At 35.7% G+C, this 22,316-nt stretch overlaps 1 long non-coding RNA gene across 1 annotated transcript; it reads left to right on the plus strand.

Annotated features, from left to right (window-relative positions):
* The first annotated feature begins 9,848 nt into the window (after window positions 1-9,848).
* LOC110915651 lies at window positions 9,849-13,000 on the plus strand. Its single transcript, XR_002579143.2, has 3 exons — window positions 9,849-10,124; window positions 11,815-11,899; window positions 12,603-13,000. It is a non-coding gene; the product is annotated as an uncharacterized LOC110915651 (long non-coding RNA).
* Window positions 13,001-22,316: the final 9,316 nt, after the last annotated feature.

A 22,316-nucleotide genomic window follows, 5' to 3' on the forward strand; every position in this document is an offset into this window, starting at 1 on the left:
AGACCGTGGAGATATGAATGGTGAAAATCTTTTATTTTATATAGACAGTAAAATAATGCCAAGACACCACGGACAAACGATAAGGAAGAATCACCTTCAACATAAGAAACTAGTAATTAAAGTTATTAATACAAAACCAATTAAAAAGTGCAAAAGATTAAAAATAAAAAGTAATACACTAAACACTTGTCTTCACCAAGTGATGTAAGAGACTTAGGCAAATATGGCCTTTGATTGTCAAGAACTCTTACGATCAATCTTGGATCCCGAGACGACTCACACACTCTATGATGGACAATGGATGATGGTGGTGGATGATGGTGTTGTGATGGTGGTGGGTGGTGGGTGAAGTGTGAGAGAGGTGGTGTGCCAAGGGATGAGTTGCAAGAGCTCCAAGCACTCCTATTTATAGGCTGAACAGAAGCTCGGGCACGGCCCCGTGTCCATCCGACTCTCTCTCTTCATTAATTTCAATTTGCAATTTCATTAAATGTGTCTGCAACAGTTGACCACGCCCCCGTGTCCGCTGAGCACGGCCCCGTGGTGGGCAATAGAAGCTTCTACCACTTTGTCTTTTCTGCTGACACTTGGGCACGCCCCCGTGCTCACTGAGCACGGGGCGTGTTCAGTCTTCTGTCTTCTTGTTTTGCTTTGGGAAGATGCTGTCGAGAGGTCGGGCATGCCACGTTTGTTCCTTTTCTTGTATTTATGTTAGATTTAGCTGGCTTTTTGCTTCTTTTGTTCATTTGAGCTCATTTAATCCTGAAAATACAAAAGGAAGACAAAAGCACACTTTTTCTAACATTAGTACTAAAAAAGGGTTAGTTTTATGCCACAATTGATGTAATTTATACGTTGCATTTTGTGCACATCAGTCCGCCACTGTGCGAATAGCCTAGATAGAGTGTGTGTTGAATATTGTATAGATTAGTACGAATGGCACATTCGTACGAAATGGACATCAAGTCGTCCGAGGCGCATTCGTACGATAGAGCCCTCTCGTCCCAGGTGCTTTCGGACGAATACGCTTTGCCTATAAATAGAGCATAAGGACTCCTCATTTGACAAGTTTTGGTTCCGAGAGGGGAAATGTTGGTGAAATGTCTCCAAAGTTTCGCCAACTTGTAAAAGATGTAAATTCTTTCAGTATGAATGATGCAAGCATTCAACCAATGACTATTTTGCTTTTACTCCTTTCTTATCAACAATATTCTACCGAATCGGTTCTATCGGGGCCAAAACTCCGTCTAATCCCATCGGATCCTAGAATCTCACGGTGGTCGGCGAGGTGTAAGTCGGCGAGAGAGGGGAGAGAGATTGGAGCCATGGTTTTAGGTTTATCTCTTGTATTGTGTATCTGGTACAATTGTGCAATTAGAGTTTTAGGTTAAGCTTATATTTATAGATTCTTAACTTGCCTTTAGCGCACTAACTATTAGCTTTCTCTCTAAGTAATTAATCCCTTAGTTATTACTAATTACCGGTCAACCATTTGACCTTGTTTTATTATCTAATAATAAAACTACTCTTTATAATTTTTATCTTAAAAATAATCGATCCTTGTTTTTGTCGAATGACGATTATTCTCCGCTTAGTCAAAACGCTTTTGACTTCACTTCATTCTCAATAAAATAATCCTTTTAATTTATAATCTAAATAATAAATTCTTTCTTGTTTAACTCTTTAAACAACACCAATTGTTTCCAGCAAATTAATTGTTTCTCAAACAATTAACGTTTCTAGTATTTCACCAAATACCCGTTCTCCATGATTAATTATCCGCTATCATGATCTATAATATTTAACAATTAAATATCACTCTTTGTTCGTCATCCAAAGTGTAAATCTTTGGATCGTTCCTCAATAGCAGCGGTAAATAATCGATAATTGGACACCTAGTTCCAACAATCTCCCAGTTGGATTTATTTTCCATTATATCCGTTAACGTTGGCAGAGTTGGATGCTTAGCTGCATCGCACGACCCCTAACAAGGTATGACGTATTACATTCATCAACTATTCCTTTGTGATCAAGTCACTCTTTACTAATCAAGTATACAGACGTGGTAACCTTATCTATCGATCCTTTTAGTATAGAACACTTATTGAACATGAGACATGCATCTGATTTCAATCTCATATATTGTTCAGCCACTTGTACTCGTCTCCGATTCAAATTGGTCGACAAACTACTCTCAGTTCGAGTGCGATTGCACATTCATACCAGTTTGAGTCTACGAGGGTATTAGAATGTTCAACTTCTTAAAGCATTAGGAAATACAGAATGCCTTCAACATTATACAACTCCCGCTTAGCTTTAGTTTTATTCCCAATACGATGTAGTGTTACATAAGATCTAAGAACAAACTTACACTAATGTTAGTTGTAGTATGATTCTCATGTCTAAAGATTTAAAGATCATACCATTCCAAAACTTCTTATGACACTGATCCATGAAGAAAGTTTTAAAGCAAGTTACGTCCCATTTCATTCTCTAATGACTATCTGTGAATCTTTATCCTCAACACCTTGTGCCTTCATCCCATGAACAATCAAGCATTCACAATAGTCTTAATTCAAATTTATTCCCATGAATTTGATCGACTATGGACATTTAGAGTAACATACTCATGGATGCTTAAACGTACAAATATTCGAACAAAGTGTAACGCCCCAAAAATATTAGATGTGTGAATATATATATATATATATATATATATTTAACCTAGTTAAATCATGAGTATAGTAACTAGGAAACATTTAACCTAGTTAAATACATGTTTGTTAATAAAAGGAGAGGAGGGTAGCTGTGACACCCCACGAAAATTCTCAAGCGCACTAACTTCTTCAGCGACTGCTTGCCAAATTTCGGGACGAAATTTCTCTCAACTTGGGGATGATATGACAACCCGTACTTCCGAGGTTAACACCGTTACTTTCATGATTACTTGTTTATGTTCGTATACGTTTGACTTTACACACTGTACGAATTAAACCTTACATTCTTAAATGTGTGTGTATATATATATATCATTAATTATCTAAACTCGAGACATCGCATTACATAATTATTCGGAGCCTATATACGTGGTTACCTAGACTCGTCACACAACTCAACCCGAGAGTCCGCAAACTAACTCGCTAGCATGAAGCCCAACCTCAACCGTCCATTTTTCTTTGGCCTAAGCTAGTTGCGGCCCAAACACCCCTCCGTGCAAACCACCTTAACCCCTCCGTGCGAACCACCTTCGCCCCTTGATGTTCACACGAAGGCACCTCCCTTCATGCCACTATATCTCACACGAAACACACTCTACCCAACTCGAAACCCCTCCTTGCGGCCCAAGTTCGTGTGGCCCAATTAAAACCGAAACCGCCCTATGCCCTTCTTAATTAATATGCATGCATGAACGATCATAACTCTTCTAACTCACAAACCTAGTGCGATCTCCTGCCCCTTCCCTTCTACTGTTGACGAAGGGGTGTCATATGTCATCTTCACACTCCTAGTTATAAGGACCAAAATGTTTTAGTGCCTGTTTGGGTAAGCTTATTTTGGGATACTTATAACTTATTTGCTTATTTGAAAAGCAAATAAGCAAAAAATCTGTTTGGGTAAACTAATAAGTGTTTTTAAAATGACTTTTATAAGCAGCATATAAGTTAGTTTTGAAAAGTCATGAGATTGGGACTTTTCAAAATCTGCTTATAACTTTTCATCCACAAATTACCCAAATACCCTCTACCCTAAAAGAATAACTTATTGATTTATTAAAAGAATGTCCTTTTTGGTAATTTTACATGAATAAGCTAAGCCAAACACTTTTAACAAAACAACTTATTGACTTATTTACTTTTCCCACCCAATAAGCTTATCCAAACACTTTTTTAAAAACTTCTACTCAAAAAGTCATAAGTAAATAAATCCTTTTCACAAAAAGTGCTTTTTGAGTTAAATAAGCTTAGCCAAACAGGCTCTTAGTATGAAAATGTCTTTTCTTTCAACTTATAAGGAGTGTCATATGTTATCATCACAATTCTTTTTAAACTACTTAGACAAAACTCACTTTTTAGTGGATCATTCCCCTAGTAAATGAAACTATATGATTTATACAATAATTATATATAATTCATATAGTTTTCTGTGATCTAATAAATAGATGCTTATCTCATCCTAACTCCATATGTTTACAATATCTAAAGTTATTAATTAATATATACTAGGTTTAAAGAAGTTCGCCGCGTTGCGACGAATTTCTTTTGTTATTTAGTCTGTGTTTACATGTGTTTTGAAATCACTACGAACGTGTTGCGAACGGAACTGCTGACAAGAATAAAAAGAAAATGTATAAAAAAACACTAAAAGATAACTGAAAGAAAATCAACCAAAATAGTTGTATGGTAACGATGTTGTTCGTATGAAACCCGTGGTCAGAGATGAGCAAATTGTTCTGGGTACCGGTACCAAATTTGCCGAACTGAAAGATCTGAAGTACCAATTCGGTGCCGACTTATGGTGTTACGGGTGCCGGTTCACTACCGTTTTTTACCTTCATATACCGGTACCATAACTGGTATTTTCGGTATCAGTACCGATTCTGTATCGGTTGGCACCGAGCTCATCCCTACCCCTGAAACTAAAAAAAGAAAAAAAATTAAAAGTTGAAGACAATCAACAAAAAAAAGTTGTACGATACCGTTGTTCGTACGGTAACTGTGATCAGGGATGAGCAAATGGTACCGGGTAGCAGCACTGAATTTCCTGAACCAAAAGATTTCCAATATCAATTCGGCATCAACTTTTGGCGTTTTCTGTATTTGTGTCGGTTTTTACCTTCATGTACTGATTCCGAACAGGACCGTACCAGTATTTTCGATACCAGTACTTGTTCGATACCGGTTGACACCAAGCTTATCCCAACCCCTGATATTAAAAAAGGATTAAAGTTAACATGTAAAGGAAATAACTATTATTATAATATTAAAATAATAAAAGTATTAAAAACTATATATTATTATAATATTGAAATCACTATTCATTTCAATTTGTTTAGTAATATATAGTAATAGTAATAGTAATGTTTATTAATATGGGTGGAGATACAATAGGAAGTTTATTTGGCTAGGAAGGCTAGGAAGTGATCTTGACCATCCATTTAGTTAATCAATGGCTAAGATTAAATGAATGAAATTGAAGCAAAAAAAAAAAAAGAGGCGCGTGGGTTTGTTAGGGGCATTCTAGTTAATCTAGCACAATAGTTTCTCTCTCCTCCAATTCCCCCCCCCCATTTTTTAAACCTTAATAACTCTTTCATATGACATTATTTTTTTTATAAAAATTGCACCAAAAAACGAGCGTTTTTAATCTTTAAAACGAGTATACTATTGCTATATTTTAAAAAAATATATTTAAAACCCAGTTGCGTAAAACGCAATAGAAAAACCTCCAGTTACGTAAAATGCAATGAAAAAAAAACCTAAAAAATGACATTTTTCTAAAACGCAATGCACCAAAAACACAAAGAAATGTCTTTTACCTAAAACGCAATGCACCCAAAACACTTAAAATGTCTTATTTCTAAAACGCAATGCCTAGAAAACACATAAAAATGTCTTATTTCTTAAACGCAATGGCCTAAAAACACAAAAGAAACTGTTCTCTCTAAAACGCAATGAACTGAATGCACATAAAAATGTGTTTACCTAAAACGCAATGAGTAAAAACACTTAAAAAGAGTTTTATTTCTAAAACGCAATGATCAGAAACTGTTGTTCATAGAACCATAAACTGTCTAAAACGCAATTACCAGAAACTGTTGTTCACAGAACCAGAAACTGTTGTTCACAGAACCAGAAGTTGTCTAAATCGCAATGACCAGAAACTGTTGTTCACAGAACCAGAAACTGTTGTTCACAGAACAAGAATCTAACTAAAACGCAATGACCATAACCTGTTGTTTACAGAACCAGAAACACTGTCTACGAATGCAGTTTTCCAAAGGCAATTTACAGAAAATTAATTTTTCTGATGCATTTTTATTACAACAATTTAATCAACCCCAGCCAGGGGCTCTGCCCCTTGGACCCCGCTACCAGGGGCGCTGCCCCCGGACCCCCGCCAAGATCGTAAAACGCAATGACTAAATCAAAAACCCAGATCGTAAAAATGAAATTAAAGAATTTCTTACATGGATCGAAGTGATTTCTTCAACAATTGACGAAGTTTGAATGATAGAAACACTTATCAGCGCTCGAATCGAACGAATCGAGTGATTATCTTCAAAATCACCGGAAAAAAACGAGATTTTTTATGAAATTAAACTGGGTTTTCTTCAAAAAAAGCTGAAGAACACGTTGATCGGGTGTTTGAATCATTGATTTGTGATGAAAATCGAACTATAATGTAGTGATTATTGAGATAGAAAGTGAAGAAATGGTTAAAGATGGTGGGTTTTGAAAATGGTGGGTTTTGAAGTTACTGGGTTTTTAAAAGGAAGAAGAAAGGGTTGAATTGACTAAAATACCATTTTTCTTTATTTTAAATGTTGTCACATGTCCTAATCCTATTGCTTCCTACACTTCCTAGCCAAAATAAACTTCCTATTTGATCTTTTCCCTTATTAATATATAGTAATATATAGTAATATAACTCTAATATACGATTTATATGATAAGTTAATTAATATATTAATTAATCATTGAGTATCTTATAACCATGTCATTATCACTATTAAGAAATTAAAAGATAACGAAGGATCCACACTCCACCAAAACGGCCACCAAAACGACCACCAAAGGGCTATCGTTTACACATAAGTCCTTATGCTTCTAGCCTCTAATTAAATCCTAGAATTAAAGGGTTAAGAGTTCACAAATCTTAACTAAGTCGATCCTTTTAGTTAATCGAAAAGTTAAAGCGTAACCATCATTTTTTTTATTATACTGTTTTTTTCGTGTCAAACCATTTACGACATAAACTAGAGTTAAAGATAGTGATAAATACTAGCAAATTTTAAAGCATTCACTATGATACTAATTAAGGTAGTGATAAATACTAGCAAGTTTTAAAGCATTCACTATGGTACTTATTTTTTTAGGTAGTGATAAATACTAACAAGTTTTAAAGCATTCACTATGGTACATTGGTACTTATTTTTTTTAGGTCTCAAAAACATCCGACACCTAGTCTCTCTTTTAGTCTCTTGCTCAACTGACAATTTTTATCTTTTTCGTAAAAACTACCCGCTTTCTCCTCCCCCTCCTCTCTCACAATGTCATTTTTTTATTATACGCAACATGACAAGAACTTCTCCCCCTTCTCTAGCTTCCACAGTCCACATCATCCCTTCCGTCCTCTAGCTTAACCTTACCTCCCATAAAAACACCCAAGAACTATCAATTGTGTATGATCTAAGTCGAGATATACGATAGGTACATGATTAACATGGGCCAATGTGGGGCTATCCTACATGGTAGAGGCTTATGCCTCTTAGAGGAGAGATATATGGTTCAAATTTAGGCAAGGATGAGTATTTAGAATTATTGATGTATTAGAGTAAAAACAAGAGTTATCACTAAAAAGACATAATTAATATGTTAATTGAAAGGCATAAATAGCCCTTATATGCTATGGAAGTAAATGATAGATATTAATACACAAAAATAAATAAAAAACTACACGATTGTTTTTGAAATCTCTCCTTCCATCACTAATAAGGGCATATCATTGTTACTTTCTTATAGCATAAGGGCATATCATTGTTATAAGAATTTCTTATACCATAAGGGCCTATCATTGTTACTTTCTTATAGTATAAGGGCATATCATTGTTACTTTTTTTTTTACCTTTTAAATTGTCATTAACAGAACAAGTATCGGTTAACACAAAACTTATCAAACTTAAAAAGTAAAGAAAATAACAATTATTATAGTATTAAAATAATAAAACTATAAAAAAACTGTATCTAATATTTTATTGTATTATAATATATTAAAAAGACTGTTGATTGCATTCTTTTTTTAATATATAGATAATAGCCGTGATGAATATTTTGTGACCCTAATTTTAGAATTTTGACTCCACAACTCAAATGTTTAAACAAAAATGATAAATCGGAAAGAAGCTTTCTGAAATAAATGGTAAATAAAGCCGGTAACTATTCAACTTGTTACGTTTGTCTGGCCAACGTAACATTCACAATTACTTTTGGGCCATTCGTTGTGGAATGGCAGAGAGACAACGTCGGCTTCTTAGGGCGACAAACACGAGGCTAGGGCGTCATTCATGGGCGTTATGGGTACCAACGCTAGCCCAATAACTGCGCCAAGGGCACAAACATGTGGGGCTACTACCTTCTTCAACCAATCATATTGTTCCTTTTATTATTATTATTATTATTATTATTATTATTATTATTATTATTATTATTGTAAGTGTTTAGTTATTTTTTACGTGGACTTGGCTATGAGATAACAACACTTTTTACTAGTTATTGGGGTAGATAGTTATTTCACAAAACATACCCTTATATCTTGAATTATCCAAAGAAATATTGTGATTTTCTGTATAGTTGATGTGATGCTCATCAATAAGTGAAATTTGCTATTTGTTATTGTATCATAAATTATATTCGATAAATTACAAGGTCCTGCAGGTGATTATTGGATATTATGAGGTTATTGGTGAAACTATTAGGTCTCTTAATTAATTAATTAATTAATTATGTTAAAGCAACCAAGACTTCAAATTGCCCAATATTAAAATAATATCTTCTTGGTGCCATGTGATTGTTGGAAGAATATCTTCCAAAAGAAACGTGATTAATCCTTTTGAAAATACCCATTTAATCCCTTGAACAATAAAGTATTAGTATTTTTATATTATGTATTTAAAATATTTTTTATATATAATTATTTTTACATATACAATATGATCAAAGAAACCTAAAGGGACACATATTATTCAATGAAACTATTTATTTTTTTTGTTTTCCCACCCTTCTCTCTCTTACTTAATTATAAATACTTATGTTTTTAATTAAAAATATTTATTATATAAATATTAATAAGTGATAAAAATAGAACAAACAATAGATCTAAAAGGTAATTCTCATATAATATATCTACTATTTTATTCCTATTATTGTTCAAAGATATATATAAATAATCTATTAACTTCATATAAAATTATCTTCAAATTATCTAAATAAATTCATTTTATTATCAATATTCCTTATACATTTTGAAATGGTTACTTCAAATATCTATATCATGTATCTCTTTATTTATGTGTATTAAATTAGATAAGATTATACAACATCAAGGATTATATATTTATTCTACTAATAAGCTGCAATGTGTGTGTATTTATCTATACTTTACATAAAAGGAGAAATCTCAATAACATAAGAAAAGCTGATGTGTCAGCAGGAGAGCATGTCCAACAAGGCTTTTCTTATCTCATTATTACATCATAAAGCCTAATATTAAAAAACTTTAAAATTCAAAGTTGGCCCACATCAAACCATTGCCTTGGTCTGCCTTATACTCAAAGGTCTGCCCTGGTCGTTTAAATTAAAGTACTGATGTTAATTGAAAATTCCAAAAACCTCTTCTCACATTCAAAATTCAAAATTCTGGCTCCATATTCAAAATTCAAAATTCAAACCATATATATTCTAATTCTAATCCTATAAATAAGATATAATTATCTGGCTTCACATTCAAATCTCTCTCGCTCATATCTACATATGAATTTGGCTCCACATTCAAATTTCAATTTATCTCTCTCGATCATATCTCTCTTACTCAAATGTAACACCCCAAATTCCATGAGAAATTTAATTTAAGCTAGTTATGAACAAGTAAGGATAGTCTTGGTCTTAATAATATACATATTATTCTTGAGGGGCCAAATGTGTAAAGTGGCAAAACTTAAAACATTAAAAGTATAAAAAAATTAAAAACACACATAGAGTGTGCGTGTGTGTATATACGATCGATCAGGGACAGAGGGTGAGGTGAAACCCTAGTTTCACCAAAATCCATCAAATTGAAGGGGGATTGAAGGGCTAAACTAATGTATGAACCAAGATTTTCGATCACTTTAGCGTTTCTACCATCATGTAAGTCGAATTTTGGTATTTTAATGATGTTTGATCAAGTGGATTTTGTGTAATATGTGATTATAGTGTAAGATTTTAGCATGAATGTTAGTTATAATGAATGTGTAGATGCCAAAGTATGTTTAATTTTGATTATGATTAATATTGGGGGAAAACCCATTTGCTATAGGTAGGGTGGCGACATGGGTATACTACCCATGTCAAATCTTATGCAAATTCGAAAGTGTTATGATTTATGTTATTGGTTTTTGTCAGTTAGATTTAGTATGGTGTGAAGTTATGCGAGTTTTAATTAGATGTTAATGGCAAGTGAGCACAAAAATTAGGAAGATGAACATGAGAATATTTGTACATTATGCTTTAAATGCGAAACCCGCCAAGTGTTTGATAAAATGCCTACAAAGTTTGTGTAAAATAGTTAGTAAATTCGTCACTTTTGACAGCCTTAGATAGTCATCTTGTAAAGGCCGTATCTCATTCGTTATTAGGAGTTAGACAACGAGCCTTATATCGTTGAAAAGGTTGTCTCGCATATTACATTTCATATTTGGCCATAAGAGGCTGGTTATGAGATTAAGTGGGTAAAACAGCATGAAAAGTTAGTAAATTCGTCACTTTTGACAGCCTTAGATAGTCATCTTGTAAAGGCCGTATCTCATTCGTTATTAGGAGTTAGACAACGAGCCTTATATCGTTGAAAAGGTTGTTTCGCATATTACATTTCATATTTGGCCATAAGAGGCTGGTTATGAGATTAAGTGGGTCAAAACAGCATGAAAAGTTAGTAAATTCGTCACTTTTGACAGCCTTAGATAGTCATCTTGTAAAGGCCGTATCTCATTCGTTATTAGGAGTTAGACAACGAGCCTTATATTGTTGAAAAGGTTGTTTCGCATATTACATTTCATATTTGGTCATAAGAGGCTGGTTATGAGATTTAGTGGGTCAAAACAGCATGAAAAGTTAGTAAATTCGTTTTGACAGCAAGCTGTTTGGAAGCATTTCAGCTTCTGTGCTGATTTTGTAAAAATCATATAAAATCATAGGAATGTCCGAGTGTTACGATCTTTATATGCTTAGAAAGATCTCTGAGTGTAGATCATTTCATATTTGAACATGAAGAACTGAATCAGAAGATAAATGGGTTAAAATGTGTCGTGAACAGCTGCTGCGCAGAAAGTTGCTGCACAAATTTTAGTATAAATATTTAGTAAAAATAGTTGTATTGTTATGCACACTTGTATGAATCATGAACTACTGATTTTAATAAATTATTAGTAAGTTATTTGATTGTTTTAAGTGTCTAAAACACTTACCAACTAGTTTATGCATATAATTGCACCAACGGGTCGAAACGGGTTGTTGATAGAAAATAGTAGAATGGATGTGTAAAAACCAAGGTGTTAAGAAATGGTATGAAATGTTTAACATATGAAGCAAGTTGCCTAACTTAGAAAAGGTTATCATTCTAAGTATGGAATTTTGAAAGAATAACGAACATGATGTAAATACATAATTATGCATGCTAGAAGCTCATGTATGACTGTTGTGTTGATGGAATGATAAATTGTTAGATTGATTAGCATTGTAGTATTATGATACATGTTGAACTCGTTAAGCGATTGACACGTGAATAGAAGTGTGATTAGTGATGCGTATGATTATGTATACTAATGGAATGAGATAATAGGAACGTGTCAAGGAGAGGTCAAGCATAGGAGGGTAACGGGTCAAGATAAGGCAAGGTGACAAATACACTTATTGGAGTACTCGAGGTAAGTGAATTTCGATTCACTTTTTAGTAGGTTAAATAGATTTTAATACTTATGTTTACGAAACATCATGAAAGAACATGTAATAATCAGAAGTACAAAGCCAATAATGCCTCATTATTGAAGAAGGTTGTATTTAAGCCGAAAGTAAATTGGTGGGTTTAAACGGGTCGAATTTTATGTGCATATGTTGCGTAATGTAATGAAATTCGTTATGGTTAAGACCTTGGGTAAGAATTTTTAGTCATTATGTAAGGGGAACATTTCCCGGACCATTAGGAACAAGTTTTATATGATTCGGTTGTCGGTTAGTGAATGAACGGATTGTTTCGTGTTAGTGTAGGAAATTTTATAAGTATATGTGTCTAGGAATCCAAAGGGCACGTGGGTTGAATCATAGATTGTCTATACTATGTAAAGTTGTGAATGTGACATTCCAGCATAAACCTACATGTAAAAGAAGCTTGTGTATATATTCGTGATTAATTGATTGTGCGTAGGAAGGAACATTGGCATGTATGAAGGTACGCATGTATATATATAAGTGTATATATATATATATGTATGTGTGTATGATAATAAGTACGTAGGTGTGAATGTATGTGTGAATGAATGTTCAATGCTTAAGACATATGCATGAACGTTATCAAAGTGTTCGAGTATTTATGGTTACTAATGATGTGCGTTGAGTTGGAATGTAATGTAGGTATGGGATCGTTGGCTTCATGAAGAAATGGAGCTGGATTTGGATAAGAGTATTTAAGAAAGCGCTTGGACAATTCCACGACTACTTTATAGAATGCTCTACGAAATTCTATTATATAGTTTAATGTTGTATGGTATGTTAATGACTAATGGTTTGGTTGTACGTGGTGTCCACAGGTATCGCTTGGGTTTTCTCTACATTTATTGAAGTGAAGCGGACTTAGTTCGAGTTGAGAGCAAGGATTGTACGGGGTAGAATGGTCACATAGTGTAACTCATATAGGTTTTGAAGTATTAATGTTATAAAACGTTATAAATCCGTTTTAATGAATATATGGCATTTCGCATTTGAACCTTCATGTGTTTGATATGTCTATTAAAGAACGAAATTTTTGGGCTCTTGTTTTCCGCTGCGTCGTATTTTAAGTTATTACGCGTTAGTCTTACAGGGAATTGTTCTTATTACGAACGGGTCATGCCCGAATTTTGTTAAATAATAGTATGATAATATTACATTTTGGAATGTGTAATTTGGGCGTTACATCAAATGCATAGCTCTCATGATTGAGCCGGTTAATCTTCAGATACAGTTCTTTGTTCCAGTGTCATTGTTCCAGTATTATTGTTCCAACATCGTTGTTTCATGGTAGCTCTGTTTCACACACTCGCCTTTGACCTTGGCTTTGCGGGTTATTTTAGGTTTGTGAATTCTTTTAAACTGTTGATTATGTTGATAATATTTATTTTAAGGTGTTGATATATTTCAGCTTTTTTTTTCTCGAGCGAGCAGTGGGAAGTTCTTCTGTACTGTTTTTGAAGTCTGAAGTGCAGAAAGTGGAGTACTTCTTTATGATAAATGAAGAACTTAATGGTAATTATGAGAATCTGTTTTTTTTTTTTTTTTGATAATTTTATTTTTGTTCTTTCGGTTTATTGGTATTTAAAATTTTACTAGGATTATGATATCCTTCTTTTACATTAGGATAGGGCTACTGTTCAAGAACTGAGGAGCTGAATGTTTTTGAAGTCTGAAGTGCAGAAAGTGGAGTACTTCTTTATGATAAATGAAGAACTTAATGGTAATTATGAGAATCTGTTTTTTTTTATAATTTTATTTTTGTTCTTTCGGTTTATTGGTATTTAAAATTTTACTACGATTATGATATCCTTCTTTTACATTAGGATAGGGCTACTGTTCAAGAACTGAGGAGCTGAAGAGGTGTTTTGGTGATGTCTTTCTGCACTTCGGAATTCAAAAACAGTGCAGAATCTTTTCATCACGTTTTACTACCATTGTATCCTTCTTTTACATCGGAGTTGAAGAAATATACAAGTTAAAACTGTCATCATATCCTTCTGTAGGTCTCATATGATTTAAAGTATTGCTTTTTCAAGGAAGTTGGGGATCAAGTATATGAGGATAAGACTACTGTTCAAGAGCTGAAGATCTCTGGAATTTCGTTTTTCAGTTCTTAATGTAATTGTTGATCTTTGTAGAGCATTTATTTTTACTGATTTGAGCATCAACAGTTGTTAGTGTTGATATCTGCTATTGTAAATGTTGAGTTGCTATTGTTGCAAGCATCTGTTTAACAAAAGATTTATCCACTGTTTAAAGGTATTGTGTGTTCTCATAATTCCTGTTTTTTGTAACGACTGTTGAGTTGCTATTGTTGCCAGTATCTGTTTGGCAAAAGATGCATCCACTGTTTAAAGGTATTGTCTATTCTCATAATTTATGTCTTTTTGTAAGGACTGTTGGTTGCTATTGTTGCCAACATCTGTTATTCGCAACAGCGGTTTCTAAAGGAAAAAAATATTGTAAAATAAACTCAATGGATATAAAAAGGAAAAGGAAAAAAAGGAAAAAGATTGTCAACCATGAACCCAATAGAAGTTCTAAACATTCTTAAAACGACTGTTGAGTTGCTACTGGTGCGAACATCTGTTATTCTCAACAGCAGTTTCCAAAGAATTGTCAATGATTAACACAATAGAAGTTCTGAACATCTCTTTTTGCTCAACGTCTTTAAATGAAGAGGTTTTTTACTGCTGTTGATTTACCACTACTCAACAATTCTGAACATCTGTTATTGCTCAACAATTACTGTTTTTGTGTAACGACTGTTGAGTTGCTACTGATGCGAACATCTGTTATTCCCAACAGCAGTTTCCAAAGAATTGTCAATGATTAACACAATAGAAGTTCTGAATATCTGTTATTGCTCAATGTCTTTAAATGAAGAGGTTTTTTACTGCTGTTGATTTACCACTGCTCAACAGTTCTGAACATTTGTTATTGCTCAACTGTTGATTTACCACTGTTTACAACATTTGTGTCTCATGAAGTGGTAGTTGCCTTTGTTTGCCATGTAGATTATTGTTGGTCTTTAAATGAAGAGGGTTTTTCTTATATTTTTTGGCAGAGGTTTAAAATTTGTCCTTTCAGTTTCTTGATATTTACTATTGAAAAATTATTTTTTAAATGTTTTGCATTAAATGGCTGCTGATATTTAATATCAATTTATTCCTTTATATTAAAAGTCTGTTGAAAGGACTACTAACTTACTATTGTTGCATAAGATCTGTTGTTGCCCAACAGTGGTTTCCAAATTTTCGGTAAGCTTATTGTCTGTTCTCATAGGTTCTGTTTAATCTGAGGACTGCTGAGTTACTAATGTTGTCTAACATCTGTTGTTGGCCAACAGTGGTTTTTGCAACAACTGTCATCATTATCAGAGCAGAGGTTGTGACGTGGACAGATTTTAGCCATCAGATCTTTCTAACTTCTGACACGTCAGCATTCATCTTTCACTTTATAAACCGTTGTTTCATCCCCAAACAGAGATTTTACTTTCGTCTGGAGTTTAAAATTCAGCAGACCGGTTTCCACCTTCTTCTTCTACACTTCTTCGTTAACATCTCGCAACTTTCAATTCCGATCATGACTTTGTTGATGAAAAAATCGCATAACTACGTTGCTATTTTTGAGAAAACCGAGAACAATACTCTCTATCATTCGATGATTGATGTTCTTACATCATCAAAATATAAGGTCATTCTTATCGCCGATGCCCCTATTTTCCAAGAGACGCTTCGCGATTTTTGGGTTAATGCGAGTATTGAAGAACAAAACAATGTGGCCATAAGTATAACTTCAAAAGTCGGAGGTGAATCAGTTGTTATTACCCCCAGTACCATATCAATAACATTTGAGGTATACGACTTGGCAGGTAAGACTTCTTTTCCGAAAAATGAGATTCAAACATACTTGAAGGGGAGGGGATATGATGGAGAGTTGAATAAGGCCACTATGTTTAAAGGTAATTTTCCACCGCCGATGAAATTCCTGTTCCATACTCTCTTAATCTGTCTCTCAAATAAAACTACTTCTTTTAATGAAATACCTTTGGAAATTCAGTCATTGGGGTATTCAATTTTGACAAATACTGATTTTAACTACTCCCAAGCACTGTTTGCTGATTTGGTTGCAAATTTAAATAACATTAAAAAGGGCAAAACTGCTGCTATTAAAAAGGGGAAAGTTGCTGCTATTAAAAAGGGGAAACCTGCTGGTTTTCTTTTGTTTCCTAGACTATTAAGCTACTACCTGCAAAAACATGTTTCTCGAAAAGCTTTTGAAAAGGTGAAGGTATTAAAATGAATAGTCTAACTTTTAACCGCCTTATGGCTAAAGAGTCAGATGTTTTCAAAACTGAAGCAAAGGGGAATGAGGAAATTTTAGATGAGTCTACAACTGCTCCTCAAATGTCTGTTGCCGAGCCCACTGCTCTTGGTGATCACAGCACTACAACCACTACTGTGAAACCCCCACCAACAAAACTTAAAAAGACCAAAACAAAATCCAAAAAGCCCACCAAAACCATCAAAACGGGTCCTCTCGAAGATGAGATCCCAGAGGTTAACCCCGTGACAACTGTCACACCCCGATTTCCACGTGTCTCATCGGTGGGCCCGGTGGGGGATTATCGTGACATAGTTGGCAACAATATAGTCAAACCACACAATATATGAATGCACAGCGGAAGCATAAAGATAATTATATTTCTACCATTGTGTGCAATATCAAAGTATTACGAATAGTCAAAAATGTGTCCACATGGGATCAAATAAAAATATAAGTTTTGTTCAACAGACGAAGGCATCTTAAGCTTGCGAGACTCTTTATGATGCTAAGGAGAATATCCAGCCAATTACGCATAGTACCTGCATTTAGTCTTTTTGGGAAAATACGTCAGTTTACACTGGTAAATACATTCAACCGACACTTTTGAAAAATGTTTATTTAAAATTGATTTGAATGCACAAGGCACAAACTCTTTTATAACTTGGGAGAATTATTTAAATATATAATCTTGTGAACGAATTACATGTTCCTTATGCGTTCAGTAGCCCGGATTAAGTCCGGGTTAAAGATCAATAGACACACCATATCTACTATTTATGCACTGACGAGTGTACGCCTACACTCCGCGCTTAGGTCATGGCCATCTCGTAAAATGATGCCAGGGATATCCGGGACATGGTCATTTACCCCCCAAAGGCTTTTAAGTAACAAGACTGTTTAAACGAGCCGATCAAATTTATTCAATTACCCACTCAATCGATGGAGAATTTGATGCTCGATCAAGCGGTATACTTTGTACCGTAACCCAAGCCCGTATAACGGAAAATAAGTTAAAAGTATTTACCTTTGCAAGTATAAGTCCTTATTCGAAATAAATTGCAGATAGCTTTTACTGGTCTTCTATTCTGGAACGAAGGTTTAATATAACCTATTAGAATCCTAACGGGTCTTTAATTTAGCCGTAGCTTAGACCGGTCAGTTTCAACGGATAGTTACGCTTTAATCGCGTGAGAGGCGAAAACCGTGAATGGAGTGTGATTTTGACCCAACAAGTTTGAAGACTCGTTTTATATGGGTATAATAATCATACTCTGGATTTTGGGGTCAAAACAATATGGTTTGACCCGTTTCGGCTAGTTTATGTAAACTAGTTACATAAGCCGAACCGTGCGCGCAAATGGCGTAACGGGTAACCGTATGGGTCCTACACTGGTCTCCTAAGTCAATATGCTTTAAAGAGGTTGTGGTATCCGTAGGATACCTTCCATAATGCCTGTAACAAGTTTAAGTTCATATTATGCCCCGTAGGGGTATTTCGGTCTTTTTAAAGATTATAAAAGAGGTTTCTGAGTTCTACAGGAAATCTGAGTTTCCCGAACAGTTTATAAAGTCTAAAACACTTTATTTATTAATTAAAACCAGTAGCAACTGGAATCGGGTCAAAAGACCTTGTAGAACTCAAGTTATGGCCGAAAAGGGTATATTCGGTATTTACCGAACCGTTGCCATAACCGCAGGTTATGAGCAGGTTAAAAATAATTAAAAATCTTTAAAAATCCCAAAATATTATTTTACATCAGTGAGTAAAAGTTTTGGTGTCGAAATCCGGGTTAGATAGGCGTTATGCTAATTGCGCTATTAAATTACTAAAGTTTCCGTAATTTGCGCTATTTAGCATAACTCCTATTCTGGACCTCGGATTGACGTGAAATTTTAGGGACATGCTTAGCAATCAGTAACTAAGGTTATGATTCTTTCACATGTCCGAAATTCTCGTTTTAAATTAAAAAGGGCGTTACGGTCAACTTTTAAGCATTTAACGGAAATGTGTAAAAGACTCGGACAAACAACGAACCGGTTACAGAGGGTTATACCATCATGTAACCTGGTCCTATGAGAGTCCTAAGGCATATCTAAATCAAACTTTAACGGGTCAGAACTGAAGTCAAAGTAAAAGTCAAAGCTTTTGCGACTTTCGGCTCCGAACCGGGTTAAAACAGTAAATGGTCGGATCAAACAAGCTTAGACAAGTTAATATACTTATTATCATGTTTTATGAGTGTTTAAACAGGTTACATATCATCTACATTACCGATTATGCAAGAATTCGCAAAATAGCATTTCTGTTGACTTTTTCTAAGCACGTTTGACTCGACATTTGGACTAGTTAGAGTGGGAATCAGAGGGTGCCCTTTTAGGGGTTTAAAGCCCACATGATTACCATCATATAACTATCTTTGATTCGACAAACCACTGGACCATTTGTGATGTATCGCAAAGTCAGTCGTTAATTACGACGGATTGACTTTTAAGCTAAACTATGCAAAAACTAAGCCACAAAAGGGTAGACACACTTACAGAAGCTTGGTGCACGACTAAGAATGTTAGGAGAAGGCTTGAGAGCTCCAGAAATGATCAGAAGGCAGGTTTGAGGTGTATTTCACAATGGAACACTACCATGCCTTTTATAGTGAAAAACTTGGCTCAAGATCATTACAACTCACTCTAGGATTGCTCATGGATGATCAGCAGGTGTCCTAAGGAGATAGGGGACATGTAGAGGGCGCCCATACTTCAATTAATGCTCAAATGATCGTTCACAAGCTCAAACATTGAATCTGTCCAAAGTTTCTGCATCTGGGACTCGTACGCGGCCCGCATTAGGATTCAGCAACTCGGACGCGGGCCGCATGAACCCTAATGTCAGAAAACGAATCAGCAGCTGGCTCGCGGCCCGCATTAAATCACCCAAAACCTTAACGCGACCCGCATTAGACCTGATTTCCAAGATTTTCAAATCTTTTGTAATGATTAACCTGACCTTTCGGTTTCGAAGGGGTAACTTTGCGATTTGGCCCTCGATTATTTACCACGAAGGGCCTCGTGCCTTTTTCCCGCATTGTTAAGTCCCCGGTTAGTTTAATTACTATCCGAAAAGCCTTAACTTTTATTGTTGACGCTTTTAACCCCTCTCATACGAATTTGATCATAACTTTCTCGTTTAAAAACGGAACGTCGAGAAATTTATATCGTATATTCTAGTGAGCGTATTTTACTGTTACAAAGCCTCGGGTTCGTCAAAGGGTCACTCAGAGGTATAAATTAAACTTGTTGACACAATTAACCCCTGTAGCTTGTAACCTCTCACTTTCTTCCGCGTTTCGCTCCGTACGATCCATGATTTATTCGTTTGAAGGTACGAGCATCGTTTAGGGTTACTATACAGTATATTTACCCTTCGTTGACATTTATAACCCTCGAATTTACATACTTTCAAGGTTTGTCAACTTTAGTCCTTTATTTAATAGTTAATGCCACGTGTAAACTCATGACACGTGTCAACACATTATTGGACACAAAATTTCGAGGTGTTACATCCTCGCCCCCCTTGAAATAAATCTCGACCCGAGATTTACTGAAATAAATAAGGGTATTTCTCTTTCATCATGGATTCAACTTCCCACGTGAATTCGGGACCTCTACGGGCATCCCACTTGACCTTTACTATAGGTACGTGCTTCCTTCGAAGCTTCTTTACCTGTCGATCTTCAATCGACAAAGGTTTCTCCACAAATTTCAAGCTCTCATCTATATGCACATCTGTATGGGGTATTACCAGTGATTCGTCAGCGAAGCACTTTTTCAGATTGCAGATGTGGAATACATTGTGAATTCTGACGAATCACTTTTTCAGATTGCAGATGTGGAATACATTGTGAATTCCATTGAGCTCCTCCGGTAAGTTTAATTTATAGGCAACTGACCCGACACATTCGATAACCTCGAAAGGTCCTATGTATCTCGGGCTTAGTTTGCCTTTCTTACCGAAACGCATCACCCCTTTCCAGGGTGATACTTTAAGTAACACTTTTTCACCTACTTCGAAGTGAAAATCTTTACGCTTTGGATCCGCGTAACTCTTCTGCCTATCTCGGGCAGCTTTGAGACGGTCTCGAATCTGGACAATCTTGTCCGTCGTTTCGAAGACTATCTCTGGTCCTGATAATTGGACATCTCCAACTTCCGCCCAACAAACAGGCGATCTACACTTTCTACTGTATAATGCCTCGAAAGGCGCAGCCTTTATGCTGGTATGGTAGCTATTGTTGTAGGAGAATTCGATTAATGGTAGGTTCTTATCCCAACTACCACCCAAATCGATAGCACATGCACGTAGCATGTCTTCCAACGTCTGAATAGTACGCTCACTCTGACCGTCTGTCTGAGGATGGTAAGCCATACTAAAATTCAAACGTGTGCCCAAGGATTGCTGGAAACTTTTCCAGAAATGCGACGTGTATCTAGTATCCCGGTCAGAGATAATAGATACAGGTATGCCATGCAAGGCTACAATCTTATCAACGTATAACTGGGCCAACATGTCGGAGCTATAAGTCTCCTTGATGGGTAAGAAATGAGCTGACTTAGTCAGTCTATCGACTATAACCCATATTGTGTCATTTCCTTTCCTTGTCTTGGGTAACTTGGTAATAAAATCCATAGTTACACATTCCCACTTCCATTCGGGGAGTTCAGGCTGTTGTAGCAAGCCTGACGGCTTTTGATGCTCAGCTTTGACTTGCGCACAAGTCAAGCATTTTGCTACATAAGCGGCTACAGACTTTTTCAAGCCTATCCACCAATAATTTGCCTTTAGATCCTGATACATCTTATCAGCTCCCGGGTGAACAGAATATTTGGAACTATGGGCTTCCTGGAGGATAACATCTCGTAGTCCTCCATAAATTGGAACCCATATTCGTCCATTTAATCGTAAAATTCCGTCCTTGCTAAGAGTTAACAGCTCCTCAGTTACTCCTAACTTTTCTTTATGATAGTTAGCTTCCAACACAGCTTCCCTATGTGCAGCTAACAACCTTTCAATCAGATTATTCTTCACCTCAATGCTCTTGGCATTGATTCGGATGGGTTTCACCCTTTCCTTTCGGCTCAGGGCATCAGCGACTACATTCGCTTTGCCGGGATGATATCTGATTTCACAATCATAATCATTTAAAGTCTCCATCCAACGGCGTTGCCTCATGTTTAGCTCCTTCTGATTAAACAGATGTTGAAGGCTCTTATGATCAGAATAGATCACAAACTTGATGCCATACAGATAATGCCTCCACAGTTTTAGTGCGAACACAACGGCACCCAGCTCCAAGTCATGGGTGGTGTAATTCTTTTCGTGCACCTTTAACTGTCTCGAAGCATAGGCAATAACCTTGCCTTTCTGCATAAGTACGCATCCCATGCCAGTGTGTGACGCGTCGCAGTTAACTACAAACTCTTCGGTACCTTAAGGTAATGTCAGCACAGGAGCGTTGCTCAGCTTTTGCTTCAGAATATCAAAGGACTCTTGCTGCTTAGGGCCCCAAACGAACTTTACTTTCTTCTTGGTTAAGGAAGTTAAGGGCGCAGCAATCCTTGAAAAATTTTCAATGAATCGCCTGTAATATCCTGCTAACCCTAGGAAACTACGAATCTCTGTAGGCGTCTTTGGCTCTTGCCAATTCATGACAGCTTCAACTTTAGCGGGATCCACCTGGATACCACGTTCGCTGACAACGTGTCCTAGAAATTGGACTTCTCGAAGCCAGAATTCGCACTTAGAGAATTTGGCATAGAGTTTCTCATGATGCAGGAGTTTGAGAATACAACGAAGGTGTTTCTCATGGTCAGCTCGGTTCTTCAAGTAGATAAGAATATCGTCGATGAAGACGATGATGAATTTGTCTAAGTATGGCTTGCAGACGCGATTCATGAGATCCATGAACGCAACCGGTGCATTAGTAAGCCCAAAAGGCATCACTAGGAACTCATAGTGACCATAACGAGTCCTAA

This window comes from Helianthus annuus, chromosome 16 (genome assembly GCF_002127325.2).
Source record: "Helianthus annuus cultivar XRQ/B chromosome 16, HanXRQr2.0-SUNRISE, whole genome shotgun sequence".
Taxonomy (NCBI): Eukaryota; Viridiplantae; Streptophyta; class Magnoliopsida; order Asterales; family Asteraceae; genus Helianthus; species Helianthus annuus.